We start from the raw sequence: 16461 nt of genomic DNA, 5'->3' as shown, positions 1-16461 counted from the left end.
TCTGCGACCTGAATGACTTAATGGTTATTTTCAATGCAATCGAGTTTTTCTTTTTCTTTTAGGGTTTAACAAGGTTTCTCACCTGTTACCTGTGGCTTGACTTTAGATGTGGCCAGTTCGATTACCCTGCAGACTATAAGAGTGTCTTCAGAATATGGCCAATTTGACATGAATTTAAAAATGCCTCTTATAGGGTCTGCATTTGAGAGTGTTTATTATGAATTGTTATTTCACTGTGTGAACTAAAAAACTGTCAGAAGTGGGATTTGAACCCACGCCTCCATGGGAGACTGCGACCTGAACGCAGCTCCTTAGACCGCTCGGCCATCCTGACTACAGCACAGTAACTGGGTATCGGGTTAAAGTGTATGCGTTAAAAGTAGAAATATGAACAACGCTCTAAAATCACCACAGAGACCAGAACAACTATGCACGATACTGACTTGCACTTTCAATAGTCATTTGTTTTTACAAATTAAAAAGTCCAGTCATTGATTTAAAACCTGTTTAGGATATGGCAGACATATGCCCCCTTTGGAGAGATTGGGTACCCCTAGTAAACTGAAAAAAAAATCTGTCAACAATTGCTAATATATGCAAATAAAAATTATTATTGGATAGAAAACACTCTAAAGATTCTAAAACCGTTGGAATTATGTCTGTAAGTATAGCAGAACTCACAGGGCAGGCATTCTTCCAAACTAGTTTTTGTGGCCATGAAAGTTGGAGCAACTTTGACGTCATGGCCCCCACCCTTCCCAACCAGTTATGATTCTGGGGAGACTTTCTATCTCTTCCGCTAGATGTCCTCTTTGAGTAGAGCTTTGAATCGTTCAAATCCCGCGAGAATTGACCCTATGGGAGTGAAATTAGTGCGTTCCACGAGAAAATAGGCTGTGCGTAGGGGCGCGAATTGGTCCCAGCCATTCCTTTGTTCCAGCACTCAAGAGAGGGGCAGACGATGGCCGATTGAAGTTTGTTTTGTGTGTCTAAAACATCATAAAGCTTGCTTCTGCACTTAGTTTGACCTGTTTAGTCGACATATAATATGTAATTTTGAAGTTTTGATGCGCAACTTTTCCGGACCAGAGGACGTTTTGGGTGCATTTCAGCTGATGTTATTAGCAGTAGCTAATACAAAGACGCAAGACTTGAAACCAAACGATGTATTGGGTAAGTCTGAAGCCTTCCAGAACATTCTGAACGAAGACCATCGAAGGTAAGGGAATATTTATGCTTAAATCTGTGTTTCTGTTGACTCCAACATTACGTAGAAATGTAGCTTGGAACTGAGCGCCGTCTCAGCATATTGAATAGTGTGCGATTTCTGTAACGTTAAAAGTAAATCTAACAAAGCGGTTGCATAAAGAAGCAGTGTATCTTTCTAACTATATGTAGAACATGTATATTTAGTCAAAGTTTATGATGTCTATTTACGTTACCTTGCCGCGCTACCTAGATTTCCTGCGGGCATTTTTGAGTAATTTCTGAACGTGAACTCACTGTAAATGGACATTTATGGATATAAATGGCATATTATTGAAAAAAAAAATGTACTGTGTAACATGTCATATTACTGTCATCTGATGAAGATTTTCAAAAGGTTAGTGAACGATTTATTTTTTAATCCTGCGTTTGTTGATTGCATGTTTTGGCTATTCAAATGAGCTGTGTCTGGTGGTGGTTTTACATATATATGTGCTATGTTTTCGCCGTAAAACATTTTAGAAATCTGACTTGCTGGCTAGATGAACAAGGTGTTTATCTTTCATTTGAGCTATGGACTTGGACTTGTTAATGTGTGGAGGTTAAATATTTGTAAGAATATTTTTGCGTTCCATGCGCCACCGTTTCAGCTGAACGTGGGAGGGTTGATTCCCAATTGGGAACCAATATCGTAGACAGGTTAACCTCAATATGGCCTTCAATGGGAAAGAGTAGTAAATCGCCATTGAATGAGCGCTAAACTGGCATCAGAATATGGCCATTCTGATATAAATGATAAAATTCCTCAGATAAGACTGAAAAAGTGTCTGGAAATATCAGCAACCATCAGGGTAAGAGTGACAACAGGTCCACATGGGGGAAATCCTTACAAATGGCTTAATGGGTCATTTCAACGCAATCGTGTTATTATTTATTTTTAGGGTTTAACAAGGCAGCTCACCTGTGACTTGACATTAGATGCGGCGACTTCGATTACCCTGCAGACGATATTCTTGTTCTTCCCGCCAATACAATCCACTGACAACGACCGACGAGTTCTGCGTTCCGAGATCATTTTTGTTATTTGCCTGTTTGGGGCCCGCCTGTGAAATTGCGCGATTCTTGCAATTCTCTTTCAGCCTCTCATCAACTAGCTGTTTTTGCAGAATATTAAAAATAGGATAGTTATTCACTACTCATATTAACTAGGTGTCATTTACGTTACCTTAAGTCATTTATTTTTCAACTGGATTTTACAAAGGTGCATGACATGCAGGCGCTAAAAAGTTGTCAGGAGGGGGTTTCCAACCATGCCTATAGGGGAGTCTGCGACCTGAATGACTTAATGGTTATTTTCAATGCAATCAAGTTTTTTATTTTTATTTTAGGGTTTAACAAGGTTTCTCACCTGTTACCTGTGGCTTGACTTTAGATGTGGCCAGTTCGATTACCCTGCAGACTATAAGAGTGTCTTCAGAATATGGCCAATTTGACATGAATTTAAAAATGCCTCAGATAGGACCAAAAAAGTGTCTGGAGCTTCCCGTCAGGGTAAGAGTGACAACAGGTTTCCACATGTCAAAATGGGGGAAATCTTAGCAAATGGCTTAATGGTTATTCATGAGAATCGTGTTGTTGTATTGTTGAGTGTATCATGGGATCTCATCTGAAATCTGTGGCTTGACTACAAACCTGTAACCTATGCTACTGTGGCCTATAGAGCTAAAAGGCTGGATAACCAGGTGTGTAAAGGTGTGAAGTGGGACAGATGGCCTACAGTCCTATCCCAAATGGACAACTAATCCCTATGTACTTGCGGAGATCTGAGAGGATGCGATTGGTATAAGAAACACGACTAAACTTCAACCTCCGGAGGGGTCAAAAAAAAAGCATTTTCGTTGTCGGCAGGATTTGAACCTGCGCAGGAACATCCTAATGGATTTCTAGTCCATCGCCTTAACCACTCGGCCACGACAACGTTGACAGAAGAAAACAGGCTTGTTAGGAGTGAATGGGCCAACAGGCATAGCCTACAGAAAGTGAAATTTAACAACTGAAAGATAATGCAGTAACTCATTATAATGCAATAACACAAAATGTTCCCCTCATTCATTTGTTATTAAGTCCAGCTGTTTTCTTATTTAACCTTGATCTTTGCTCAGCTCCAGAAGGTCTGCATTTGAGAGTGTTTATTATGAATTGTTATTTCACTGTGTGAAGTTGTTATTTCATAATTCTTATTATTACTGCTGAGCAGCATGACTCCTGAGAGGCACTAAGAAACTGTCAGAAGTGGGATTTGAACCCACGCCTCCATGGGAGACTGCGACCTGAACGCAGCGCCTTAGACCGCTCGGCCATCCTGACTACAGCACAGTAACTGGGTATCGGTTTAAAGTGTATGCGGTAAAAGTAGAAGTATGAACAAAGCTCTAAAATCACCACAGAGACCAGAACAACTATGCACGATACTGACTTGCACTTTCAATAGTCATTTGTTTTTATAAATTAAAAAGTCCAGTCATTGATTTAACCTCAATATGGCCTTCAATGGGAAAGAGTAGTAAATCGCCATTGAATGAGCGCTAAACTGGCATCAGAATATGGCCATTCTGATATAAATGATAAAATTCCTCAGATAAGACTGAAAAAGTGTCTGGAAATATCAGCAACCATCAGGGTAAGAGTGACAACAGGTCCACATGGGGGAAATCCTTACAAATGGCTTAATGGGTCATTTCAACGCAATCGTGTTATTATTTATTTTTAGGGTTTAACAAGGCAGCTCACCTGTGACTTGACATTAGATGCGGCGACTTCGATTACCCTGCAGACGATATTCTTGTTCTTCCCGCCAATACAATCCACTGACAACGACCGACGAGTTCTGCGTTCCGAGATCATTTTTGTTATTTGCCTGTTTGGGGCCCGCCTGTGAAATTGCGCGATTCTTGCAATTCTCTTTCAGCCTCTCATCAACTAGCTGTTTTTGCAGAATATTAAAAATAGGATAGTTATTCACTACTCATATTAACTAGGTGTCATTTACGTTACCTTAAGTCATTTATTTTTCAACTGGATTTTACAAAGGTGCATGACATGCAGGCGCTAAAAAGTTGTCAGGAGGGGGTTTCCAACCATGCCTATAGGGGAGTCTGCGACCTGAATGACTTAATGGTTATTTTCAATGCAATCAAGTTTTTTATTTTAATTTTAGGGTTTAACAAGGTTTCTCACCTGTTACCTGTGGCTTGACTTTAGATGTGGCCAGTTCGATTACCCTGCAGACTATAAGAGTGTCTTCAGAATATGGCCAATTTGACATGAATTTAAAAATGCCTCAGATAGGACCAAAAAAGTGTCTGGAGCTTCCCGTCAGGGTAAGAGTGACAACAGGTTTCCACATGTCAAAATGGGGGAAATCTTAGCAAATGGCTTAATGGTTATTCATGAGAATCGTGTTGTTGTATTGTTGAGTGTATCATGGGATCTCATCTGAAATCTGTGGCTTGACTACAAACCTGTAACCTATGCTACTGTGGCCTATAGAGCTAAAAGTCTGGATAACCAGGTGTGTAAAGGTGTGAAGTGGGACAGATGGCCTACAGTCCTATCCCAAATGGACAACTAATCCCTATGTACTTGCGGAGATCTGAGAGGATGCGATTGGTATAAGAAACACGACTAAACTTCAACCTCCGGAGGGGTCAAAAAAAAAGCATTTTCGTTGTCGGCAGGATTTGAATCTGCGCAGGAACATCCTAATGGATTTCTAGTCCATCGCCTTAACCACTCGGCCACGACAACGTTGACAGAAGAAAACAGGCTTGTTAGGAGTGAATGGGCCAACAGGCATAGCCTACAGAAAGTGAAATTTAACAACTGAAAGATAATGCAGTAACTCATTATAATGCAATAACACAAAATGTTCCCCTCATTCATTTGTTATTAAGTCCAGCTGTTTTCTTATTTAACCTTGATCTTTGCTCAGCTCCAGAAGGTCTGCATTTGAGAGTGTTTATTATGAATTGTTATTTCACTGTGTGAAGTTGTTATTTCATCATTCTTATTATTACTGCTGAGCAGCATGGCTTCTGAGAGGCACTAAAAAACTGTCAGAAGTGGGATTTGAACACACGCCTCCATGGGAGACTGCGACCTGAACGCAGCGCCTTAGACCGCTCGGCCATCCTGACTACAGCACAGTAACTGGGTATCGGTTTAAAGTGTATGCGGTAAAAGTAGAAGTATGAACAAAGCTCTAAAATCACCACAGAGACCAGAACAACTATGCACGATACTGACTTGCACTTTCAATAGTCATTTGTTTTTATAAATTAAAAAGTCCAGTCATTGATTTAACCTCAATATGGCCTTCAATGGGAAAGAGTAGTAAATCGCCATTGAATGAGCGCTAAACTGGCATCAGAATATGGCCATTCTGATATAAATGATAAAATTCCTCAGATAAGACTGAAAAAGTGTCTGGAAATATCAGCAACCATCAGGGTAAGAGTGACAACAGGTCCACATGGGGGAAATCCTTACAAATGGCTTAATGGGTCATTTCAACGCAATCGTGTTATTATTTATTTTTAGGGTTTAACAAGGCAGCTCACCTGTGACTTGACATTAGATGCGGCGACTTCGATTACCCTGCAGACGATATTCTTGTTCTTCCCGCCAATACAATCCACTGACAACGACCGACGAGTTCTGCGTTCCGAGATCATTTTTGTTATTTGCCTGTTTGGGGCCCGCCTGTGAAATTGCGCGATTCTTGCAATTCTCTTTCAGCCTCTCATCAACTAGCTGTTTTTGCAGAATATTAAAAATAGGATAGTTATTCACTACTCATATTAACTAGGTGTCATTTACGTTACCTTAAGTCATTTATTTTTCAACTGGATTTTACAAAGGTGCATGACATGCAGGCGCTAAAAAGTTGTCAGGAGGGGGTTTCCAACCATGCCTATAGGGGAGTCTGCGACCTGAATGACTTAATGGTTATTTTCAATGCAATCAAGTTTTTTATTTTTATTTTAGGGTTTAACAAGGTTTCTCACCTGTTACCTGTGGCTTGACTTTAGATGTGGCCAGTTCGATTACCCTGCAGACTATAAGAGTGTCTTCAGAATATGGCCAATTTGACATGAATTTAAAAATGCCTCAGATAGGACCAAAAAAGTGTCTGGAGCTTCCCGTCAGGGTAAGAGTGACAACAGGTTTCCACATGTCAAAATGGGGGAAATCTTAGCAAATGGCTTAATGGTTATTCATGAGAATCGTGTTGTTGTATTGTTGAGTGTATCATGGGATCTCATCTGAAATCTGTGGCTTGACTACAAACCTGTAACCTATGCTACTGTGGCCTATAGAGCTAGAAGGCTGGATAACCAGGTGTGTAAAGGTGTGAAGTGGGACAGATGGCCTACAGTCCTATCCCAAATGGACAACTAATCCCTATGTACTTGCGGAGATCTGAGAGGATGCGATTGGTATAAGAAACACGACTAAACTTCAACCTCCGGAGGGGTCAAAAAAAAAGCATTTTCGTTGTCAGCAGGATTTGAACCTGCGCAGGAACATCCTAATGGATTTCTAGTCCATCGCCTTAACCACTCGGCCACGACAACGTTGACAGAAGAAAACAGGCTTGTTAGGAGTGAATGGGCCAACAGGCAGAGCCTACAGAAAGTGAAATTTAACAACTGAAAGATAATGCAGTAACTCATTATAATGCAATAACACAAAATGTTCCCCTCATTCATTTGTTATTAAGTCCAGCTGTTTTCTTATTTAACCTTGATCTTTGCTCAGCTCCAGAAGGTCTGCATTTGAGAGTGTTTATTATGAATTGTTATTTCACTGTGTGAAGTTGTTATTTCATCATTCTTATTATTACTGCTGAGCAGCATGGCTCCTGAGAGGCACTAAAAAACTGTCAGAAGTGGGATTTGAACACACGCCTCCATGGGAGACTGCGACCTGAACGCAGCGCCTTAGACCGCTCGGCCATCCTGACTACAGCACAGTAACTGGGTATCGGTTTAAAGTGTATGCGGTAAAAGTAGAAGTATGAACAAAGCTCTAAAATCACCACAGAGACCAGAACAACTATGCACGATACTGACTTGCACTTTCAATAGTCATTTGTTTTTATAAATTAAAAAGTCCAGTCATTGATTTAACCTCAATATGGCCTTCAATGGGAAAGAGTAGTAAATCGCCATTGAATGAGCGCTAAACTGGCATCAGAATATGGCCATTCTGATATAAATGATAAAATTCCTCAGATAAGACTGAAAAAGTGTCTGGAAATATCAGCAACCATCAGGGTAAGAGTGACAACAGGTCCACAATCCTTACAAATGGCTTAATGGGTCATTTCAACGCAATCGTGTTATTATTTATTTTTAGGGTTTAACAAGGCAGCTCACCTGTGACTTGACATTAGATGCGGCGACTTCGATTACCCTGCAGACGATATTTTTGTTCTTCCCGCCAATACAATCCACTGACAACGACAGACGAGTTCTGCGTTCCGAGATTATTTTTGTTATTTGCCTGTTTGGGGCCCGCCTGTGAAATTGCGCGATTCTTGCAATTCTCTTTCAGCCTCTCATCAACTAGCTGTTTTTGCAGAATATTAAAAATACGATAGTTATTCACTACTCATATTAACTAGGTGTCATTTACTTTACCTTAAGTCATTTATTTTTCAACTGGATTTTACAAAGGTGCATGACATGCAGGCGCTAAAAAGTTGTCAGGAGGGGGTTTCAAACCATGCCTATAGGGGAGTCTGCGACCTGAATGACTTAATGGTTATATCCAATGCAATCAAGTTTTTTATTTTTCTTTTAGGGTTTAACAAGGTTTCTCACCTGTTACCTGTGGCTTGACTTTAGATGTGGCCAGTTCGATTACCCTGCAGACTATAAGAGTGTCTTCAGAATATGGCCAATTTGACATGAATTTAAAAATGCCTCAGATAGGACCAAAAAAGTGTCTGGAGCTTCCCATCAGGGTAAGAGTGACAACAGGTTTCCACATGTCAAAATGGGGGAAATCTTAGCAAATGGCTTAATGGTTATTCATGAGAATCGTGTTGTTGTATTGTTGAGTGTATCATGGGATCTCACCTGAAATCTGTGGCTTGACTACAAACCTGTAACCTATGCTACTGTGGCCTATTGAGCTAGAAGGCTGGATAACCAGGTGTGTAAAGGTGTGAAGTGGGATAGATGGCCTGCAGTTCTATCCCAAATGGACAACTAATCCCTATGTACTTGCGGAGATCTGAGAGGATGCGATTGGTATAAGAAACACGACTAAACTTCAACCTCCGGAGGGGTCAAAAAAATGCATTTTCATTGTCGGCAGGATTTGAACCTACGCAGGAAGATTCTAATGGATTTCTAGTCCATCGCCTTAACCACTCGGCCACTACAACGTTGACAGAAGAAAACAGGCTTGTTAGGAGTGAATGGGCCAACAGGCATAGCCTACAGAAAGTGAAATTTAACAACTGAAAGATAATGCAGTAACTCATTATAATGCAATAACACAAAATGTTCCCCTCATTCATTTGTTATTAAGTCCAGCTGTTTTCTTATTTAACCTTGATCTTTGCTCAGCTCCAGAAGGTCTGCATTTGAGAGTGTTTATTATGAATTGTTATTTCACTGTGTGAAGTTGTTATTTCATCATTCTTATTATTACTGCTGAGCAGCATGACTCCTGAGAGGCACTAAAAAACTGTCAGAAGTGGGATTTGAACCCACGCCTCCATGGGAGACTGCGACCTGAACACAGCGCCTTAGACCGCTCGGCCATCCTGACTACAGCACAGTAACTGGGTATCCGGTTAAAGTGTATGCGGTAAAAGTAGAAATATGAACAACGCTCTAAAATCACCACAGAGACCAGAACAACTATGCACGATACTGACTTGTACTTTCAATAGTCATTTGTTTTTAGAAATTAAAAAGTCCAGTCATTGATTTAACCTCAATATGGCCTTCAATGGGAAAGAGTAGTAAATCGCCATTGAATGAGCGCTAAAACTGGCATCAGAATATGGCCATTCTGATATAAATGATAAAATTCCTCAGATAAGACTGAAAAAGTGTCTGGAAATATCAGCAACCATCAGGGTAAGAGTGACAACAGGTCCACATGGGGGAAATCCTTACAAATGGCTTAATGGGTCATTTCAACGCAATCGTGTTATTATTTATTTTTAGGGTTTAACAAGGCAGCTCACCTGTGACTTGACATTAGATGCGGCGACTTCGATTACCCTGCAGACTATATTTTTGTTCTTCCCGCCAATACAATCCACTGACAACGACCGACGAGTTCTGCGTTCCGAGATTATTTTTGTTATTTGCCTGTTTGGGGCCCGCCTGTGAAATTGCGCGATTCTTGCAATTCTCTTTCAGCCTCTCATCAACTAGCTGTTTTTGCAGAATATTAAAAATAGGATAGTTATTCACTACTCATATTAACTAGGTGTCATTTATGTTACCTTAAGTCATTTATTTTTCAACTGGATTTTATAAAGGTGCATGACATGCAGGCGCTAAAAAGTTGTCAGGAGGGGGTTTCAAACCATGCCTATAGGGGAGTCTGCGACCTGAATGACTTAATGGTTATTTTCAATGCAATCAAGTTTTTTCTTTTTTTTTTAGGGTTTAACAAGGTTTCTCACCTGTTACCTGTGGCTTGACTTTAGATGTGGCCAGTTCGATTACCCTGCAGACTATAAGAGTGTCTTCAGAATATGGCCAATTTGACATGAATTTAAAAATGCCTCAGATAGGGTCTGCATTTGAGAGTGTTTATTATGAATTGTTATTTCACTGTGTGAACTAAAAAACAGTCAGAAGTGGGATTTGAACCTACGCCTCCATGGGAGACTGCGACCTGAACGCAGCTCCTTAGACCGCTCGGCCATCCTGACTACAGCACAGTAACTGGGTATCGGGTTAAAGTGTATGCGTTAAAAGTAGAAATATGAACAACGCTCTAAAATCACCACAGAGACCAGAACAACTATGCACGATACTGACTTGCACTTTCAATAGTCATTTGTTTTTACAAATTAAAAAGTCCAGTCATTGATTTAAAACCTGTTTAGGATATGGCAGACATATGCCCCCTTTGGAGAGATTGGGTACCCCTAGTAAACTGAAAAAAAAATCTGTCAACAATTGCTAATATATGCAAATAAAAATTATTATTGGATAGAAAACACTCTAAAGATTCTAAAACCGTTGGAATTATGTCTGTAAGTATAGCAGAACTCACAGGGCAGGCATTCTTCCAAACTAGTTTTTGTGGCCATGAAAGTTGGAGCAACTTTGACGTCATGGCCCCCACCCTTCCCAACCAGTTATGATTCTGGGGAGACTTTCTATCTCTTCCGCTAGATGTCCTCTTTGAGTAGAGCTTTGAATCGTTCAAATCCCGCGAGAATTGACCCTATGGGAGTGAAATTAGTGCGTTCCACGAGAAAATAGGCTGTGCGTAGGGGCGCGAATTGGTCCCAGCCATTCCTTTGTTCCAGCACTCAAGAGAGGGGCAGACGATGGCCGATTGAAGTTTGTTTTGTGTGTCTAAAACATCATAAAGCTTGCTTCTGCACTTAGTTTGACCTGTTTAGTCGACATATAATATGTAATTTTGAAGTTTTGATGCGCAACTTTTCCGGACCAGAGGACGTTTTGGGTGCATTTCAGCTGATGTTATTAGCAGTAGCTAATACAAAGACGCAAGACTTGAAACCAAACAATGTATTGGGTAAGTCTGAAGCCTTCCAGAACATTCTGAACGAAGACCATCGAAGGTAAGGGAATATTTATGCTTAAATCTGTGTTTCTGTTGACTCCAACATTACGTAGAAATGTAGCTTGGAACTGAGCGCCGTCTCAGCATATTGAATAGTGTGCGATTTCTGTAACGTTAAAAATAAATCTAACAAAGCGGTTGCATAAAGAAGCAGTGTATCTTTCTAACTATATGTAGAACATGTATATTTAGTCAAAGTTTATGATGTCTATTTACGTTACCTTGCCGCGCTACCTAGATTTCCTGCGGGCATTTTTGAGTAATTTCTGAACGTGAACTCACTGTAAATGGACATTTATGGATATAAATGGCATATTATTGAGAAAAATTTTTTTTACTGTGTAACATGTCATATTACTGTCATCTGATGAAGATTTTCAAAAGGTTAGTGAACGATTTATTTTTTAATCCTGCGTTTGTTGATTGCATGTTTTGGCTATTCAAATGAGCTGTGTCTGGTGGTGGTTTTACATATATATGTGCTATGTTTTCGCCGTAAAACATTTTAGAAATCTGACTTGCTGGCTAGATGAACAAGGTGTTTATCTTTCATTTGAGCTATGGACTTGGACTTGTTAATGTGTGGAGGTTAAATATTTGTAAGAATATTTTTGCGTTCCATGCGCCACCGTTTCAGCTGAACGTGGGAGGGTTGATTCCCAATTGGGAACCAATATCGTAGACAGGTTAACCTCAATATGGCCTTCAATGGGAAAGAGTAGTAAATCGCCATTGAATGAGCGCTAAACTGGCATCAGAATATGGCCATTCTGATATAAATGATAAAATTCCTCAGATAAGACTGAAAAAGTGTCTGGAAATATCAGCAACCATCAGGGTAAGAGTGACAACAGGTCCACATGGGGGAAATCCTTACAAATGGCTTAATGGGTCATTTCAACGCAATCGTGTTATTATTTATTTTTAGGGTTTAACAAGGCAGCTCACCTGTGACTTGACATTAGATGCGGCGACTTCGATTACCCTGCAGACGATATTTTTGTTCTTCCCGCCAATACAATCCACTGACAACGACCGACGAGTTCTGCGTTCCGAGATTATTTTTGTTATTTGCCTGTTTGGGGCCCGCCTGTGAAATTGCGCGATTCTTGCAATTCTCTTTCAGCCTCTCATCAACTAGCTGTTTTTGCAGAATATTAAAAATACGTTAGTTATTCACTACTCATATTAACTAGGTGTCATTTACGTTACCTTAAGTCATTTATTTTTCAACTGGATTTTACAAAGGTGCATGACATGCAGGCGCTAAAAAGTTGTCAGGAGGGGGTTTCAAACCATGCCTATAGGGGAGTCTGCGACCTGAATGACTTAATGGTTATTTTCAATGCAATCGAGTTTTTCTTTTTCTTTTAGGGTTTAACAATGTTTCTCACCTGTTACCTGTGGCTTGACTTTAGATGTGGCCAGTTCGATTACCCTGCAGACTATAAGAGTGTCTTCAGAATATGGCCAATTTGACATGAATTTAAAAATGCCTCAGTTAGGACCAAAAAAGTGTCTGGAGCTTCCCGTCAGGGTAAGAGTGACAACAGGTTTCCACATGTCAAAATGGGGGAAATCTTAGCAAATGGCTTCATGGTTATTCATGAGAATCGTGTTGTTGTATCGTTGAGTGTATCATGGGATCTCACCTGAAATCTGTGGCTTGACTACAAACCTGTAACCTATGCTACTGTGGCCTATAGAGCTAGAAGGCTGGATAACCAGGTGTGTAAAGGTGTGAAGTGGGACAGATGGCCTGCAGTCCTATCCCAAATGGCCAACTAATCCCTATGTACTTGCGGAGATCTGAGAGGATGCGATTGGTATAAGAAACACGACTAAACTTCAACTTCCGGAGGGGTCAAAAAAATGCATTTTCGTTGTCGGCAGGATTTGAACCTGCGCAGGAAGATCCTAATGGATTTCTAGTCCATCGCCTTAACCACTCGGCCACGACAACGTTGACAGAAGAAAACAAGCTTGTTAGGAGTGAATGGGCCAACAGGCATAGCCTACAGAAAGTGAAATTTAACAACTGAAAGATAATGCAGTAACTCATTATAATGCAATAACACAAAATGTTCCCCTCATTCATTTGTTATTAAGTCCAGCTGTTTTCTTATTTAACCTTGATCTTTGCTCAGCTCCAGAAGGTCTGCATTTGAGAGTGTTTATTATGAATTGTTATTTCACTGTGTGAAGTTGTTATTTCATCATTCTTATTATTACTGCTGAGCAGCATGACTCCTGAGAGGCACTAAAAAACTGTCAGAAGTGGGATTTGAACCCACGCCTCCATGGGAGACTGCGACCTGAACGCAGCGCCTTAGACCGCTCAGCCATCCTGACTACAGCACAGTAACTGGGTATCGGGTTAAAGTGTATGCGGTAAAAGTAGAAATATGAACAACGCTCTAAAATCACCACAGAGACCAGAACAACTATGCACGATACTGACTTGCACTTTCAATAGTCATTTGTTTTTATCAATTAAAAAGTCCAGTCATTGATTTAACCTCAATATGGCCTTCAATGGGAAAGAGTAGTAAATCGTCATTGAATGAGCGCTAAACTGGCATCAGAATATGGCCATTCTGATATAAATGATAAAATTCCTCAGATAAGACTGAAAAAGTGTCTGGAAATATCAGCAACCATCAGGGTAAGAGCGACAACAGGTCCACATGGGGGAAATCCTTACAAATGGCTTAATGAGTCATTTCAACGCAATCGTGTTATTATTTATTTTCAGGGTTTAACAAGGCAGCTCACCTGTGATTTGACATTAGATGCGGCGACTTTGATTACCCTGCAGACGATATTTTTGTTCTTCCCGCCAATACAATCCACTGACAACGACCGACGAGTTCTGCGTTCCGAGATTATTTTTGTTATTTGCCTGTTTGGGGCCCGCCTGTGAAATTGCGCGATTCTTGCAATTCTCTTTCAGCCTCTCATCAACTAGCTGTTTTTGCAGAATATTACAAATACGATAGTTATTCACTACTCATATTAACTAGGTGTCATTTACGTTACCTTAAGTCATTTATTTTTAACTGGATTTTACAAAGGTGCATGACATGCAGGCGCTAAAAAGTTGTCAGGAGGGGGTTTCAAACCATGCCTATAGGGGAGTCTGCGACCTGAATGACTTAATGGTTATTTTCAATGCAATAGAGTTTTTTCTTTTTCTTTTAGGGTTTAACAAGGTTTCTCACCTGTTACCTGTGGCTTGACTTTAGATGTGGCCAGTTCGATTACCCTGCAGACTATAAGAGTGTCTTCAGAATATGGCCAATTTGACATGAATTTAAAAATGCCTCAGATAGGACCAAAAAAGTGTCTGGAGCTTCCCGTCAGGGTAAGAGTGACAACAGGTTTCCACATGTCAAAATGGGGGAAATCTTAGCAAATGGCTTCATGGTTATTCATGAGAATCGTGTTGTTGTATTGTTGAGTGTATCATGGGATCTCACCTGAAATCTGTGGCTTGACTACAAACCTGTAACCTATGCTACTGTGGCCTATAGAGCTAGAAGGCTGGATAACCAGGTGTGTAAAGGTGTGAAGTGGGACAGATGGCCTGCAGTCCTATCCCAAATGGACAACTAATCCCTATGTACTTGCGGAGATCTGAGAGGATGCGATTGGTATAAGAAACACGACTAAACTTCAACTTCCGGAGGGGTCAAAAAAATGCATTTTCGTTGTCGGCAGGATTTGAACCTGCGCAGGAAGATCCTAATGGATTTCTAGTCCATCGCCTTAACCACTCGGCCACGACAACGTTGACAGAAGAAAACAAGCTTGTTAGGAGTGAATGGGCCAACAGGCATAGCCTACAGAAAGTGAAATTTAACAACTGAAAGATAATGCAGTAACTCATTATAATGCAATAACACAAAATGTTCCCCTCATTCATTTGTTATTAAGTCCAGCTGTTTTCTTATTTAACCTTGATCTTTGCTCAGCTCCAGAAGGTCTGCATTTGAGAGTGTTTATTATGAATTGTTATTTCACTGTGTGAAGTTGTTATTTCATCATTCTTATTATTACTGCTGAGCAGCATGACTCCTGAGAGGCACTAAAAAACTGTCAGAAGTGGGATTTGAACCCACGCCTCCATGGGAGACTGCGACCTGAACGCAGCGCCTTAGACCGCTCAGCCATCCTGACTACAGCACAGTAACTGGGTATCGGGTTAAAGTGTATGCGGTAAAAGTAGAAATATGAACAACGCTCTAAAATCACCACAGAGACCAGAACAACTATGCACGATACTGACTTGCACTTTCAATAGTCATTTGTTTTTATCAATTAAAAAGTCCAGTCATTGATTTAACCTCAATATGGCCTTCAATGGGAAAGAGTAGTAAATCGTCATTGAATGAGCGCTAAACTGGCATCAGAATATGGCCATTCTGATATAAATGATAAAATTCCTCAGATAAGACTGAAAAAGTGTCTGGAAATATCAGCAACCATCAGGGTAAGAGCGACAACAGGTCCACATGGGGGAAATCCTTACAAATGGCTTAATGAGTCATTTCAACGCAATCGTGTTATTATTTATTTTCAGGGTTTAACAAGGCAGCTCACCTGTGATTTGACATTAGATGCGGCGACTTTGATTACCCTGCAGACGATATTTTTGTTCTTCCCGCCAATACAATCCACTGACAACGACCGACGAGTTCTGCGTTCCGAGATTATTTTTGTTATTTGCCTGTTTGGGGCCCGCCTGTGAAATTGCGCGATTCTTGCAATTCTCTTTCAGCCTCTCATCAACTAGCTGTTTTTGCAGAATATTACAAATACGATAGTTATTCACTACTCATATTAACTAGGTGTCATTTACGTTACCTTAAGTCATTTATTTTTAACTGGATTTTACAAAGGTGCATGACATGCAGGCGCTAAAAAGTTGTCAGGAGGGGGTTTCAAACCATGCCTATAGGGGAGTCTGCGACCTGAATGACTTAATGGTTATTTTCAATGCAATAGAGTTTTTTCTTTTTCTTTTAGGGTTTAACAAGGTTTCTCACCTGTTACCTGTGGCTTGACTTTAGATGTGGCCAGTTCGATTACCCTGCAGACTATAAGAGTGTCTTCAGAATATGGCCAATTTGACATGAATTTAAAAATGCCTCAGATAGGACCAAAAAAGTGTCTGGAGCTTCCCGTCAGGGTAAGAGTGACAACAGGTTTCCACATGTCAAAATGGGGGAAATCTTAGCAAATGGCTTCATGGTTATTCATGAGAATCGTGTTGTTGTATTGTTGAGTGTATCATGGGATCTCACCTGAAATCTGTGGCTTGACTACAAACCTGTAACCTATGCTACTGTGGCCTATAGAGCTAGAAGGCTGGATAACCAGGTGTGTAAAGGTGTGAAG

General features: G+C 40.4%; 4 non-coding genes across 4 annotated transcripts; all 4 read right to left on the bottom strand.

Moving 5' to 3' along the window:
- Window positions 1-3102: 3102 nt before the first annotated feature.
- On the bottom strand, window positions 3103-3184 carry trnas-aga. The gene has a single exon. It is a non-coding gene; the product is annotated as a tRNA-Ser (tRNA).
- A 306-nt stretch (window positions 3185-3490) lies between these two features.
- On the bottom strand, window positions 3491-3573 carry trnal-cag. Its single transcript has one exon. It is a non-coding gene; the product is annotated as a tRNA-Leu (tRNA).
- Window positions 3574-12942: 9369 nt separating this feature from the next.
- trnas-aga lies at window positions 12943-13024 on the bottom strand. The gene has a single exon. It is a non-coding gene; the product is annotated as a tRNA-Ser (tRNA).
- Window positions 13025-14769: 1745 nt separating this feature from the next.
- trnas-aga lies at window positions 14770-14851 on the bottom strand. The gene has a single exon. It is a non-coding gene; the product is annotated as a tRNA-Ser (tRNA).
- Between the last annotated feature and the right edge of the window lie 1610 nt (window positions 14852-16461).

This window comes from Oncorhynchus mykiss, unplaced genomic scaffold (genome assembly GCF_013265735.2).
Source record: "Oncorhynchus mykiss isolate Arlee unplaced genomic scaffold, USDA_OmykA_1.1 un_scaffold_284, whole genome shotgun sequence".
Taxonomy (NCBI): Eukaryota; Metazoa; Chordata; class Actinopteri; order Salmoniformes; family Salmonidae; genus Oncorhynchus; species Oncorhynchus mykiss.
This window is presented reverse-complemented; position numbering and strand designations above follow the sequence as displayed.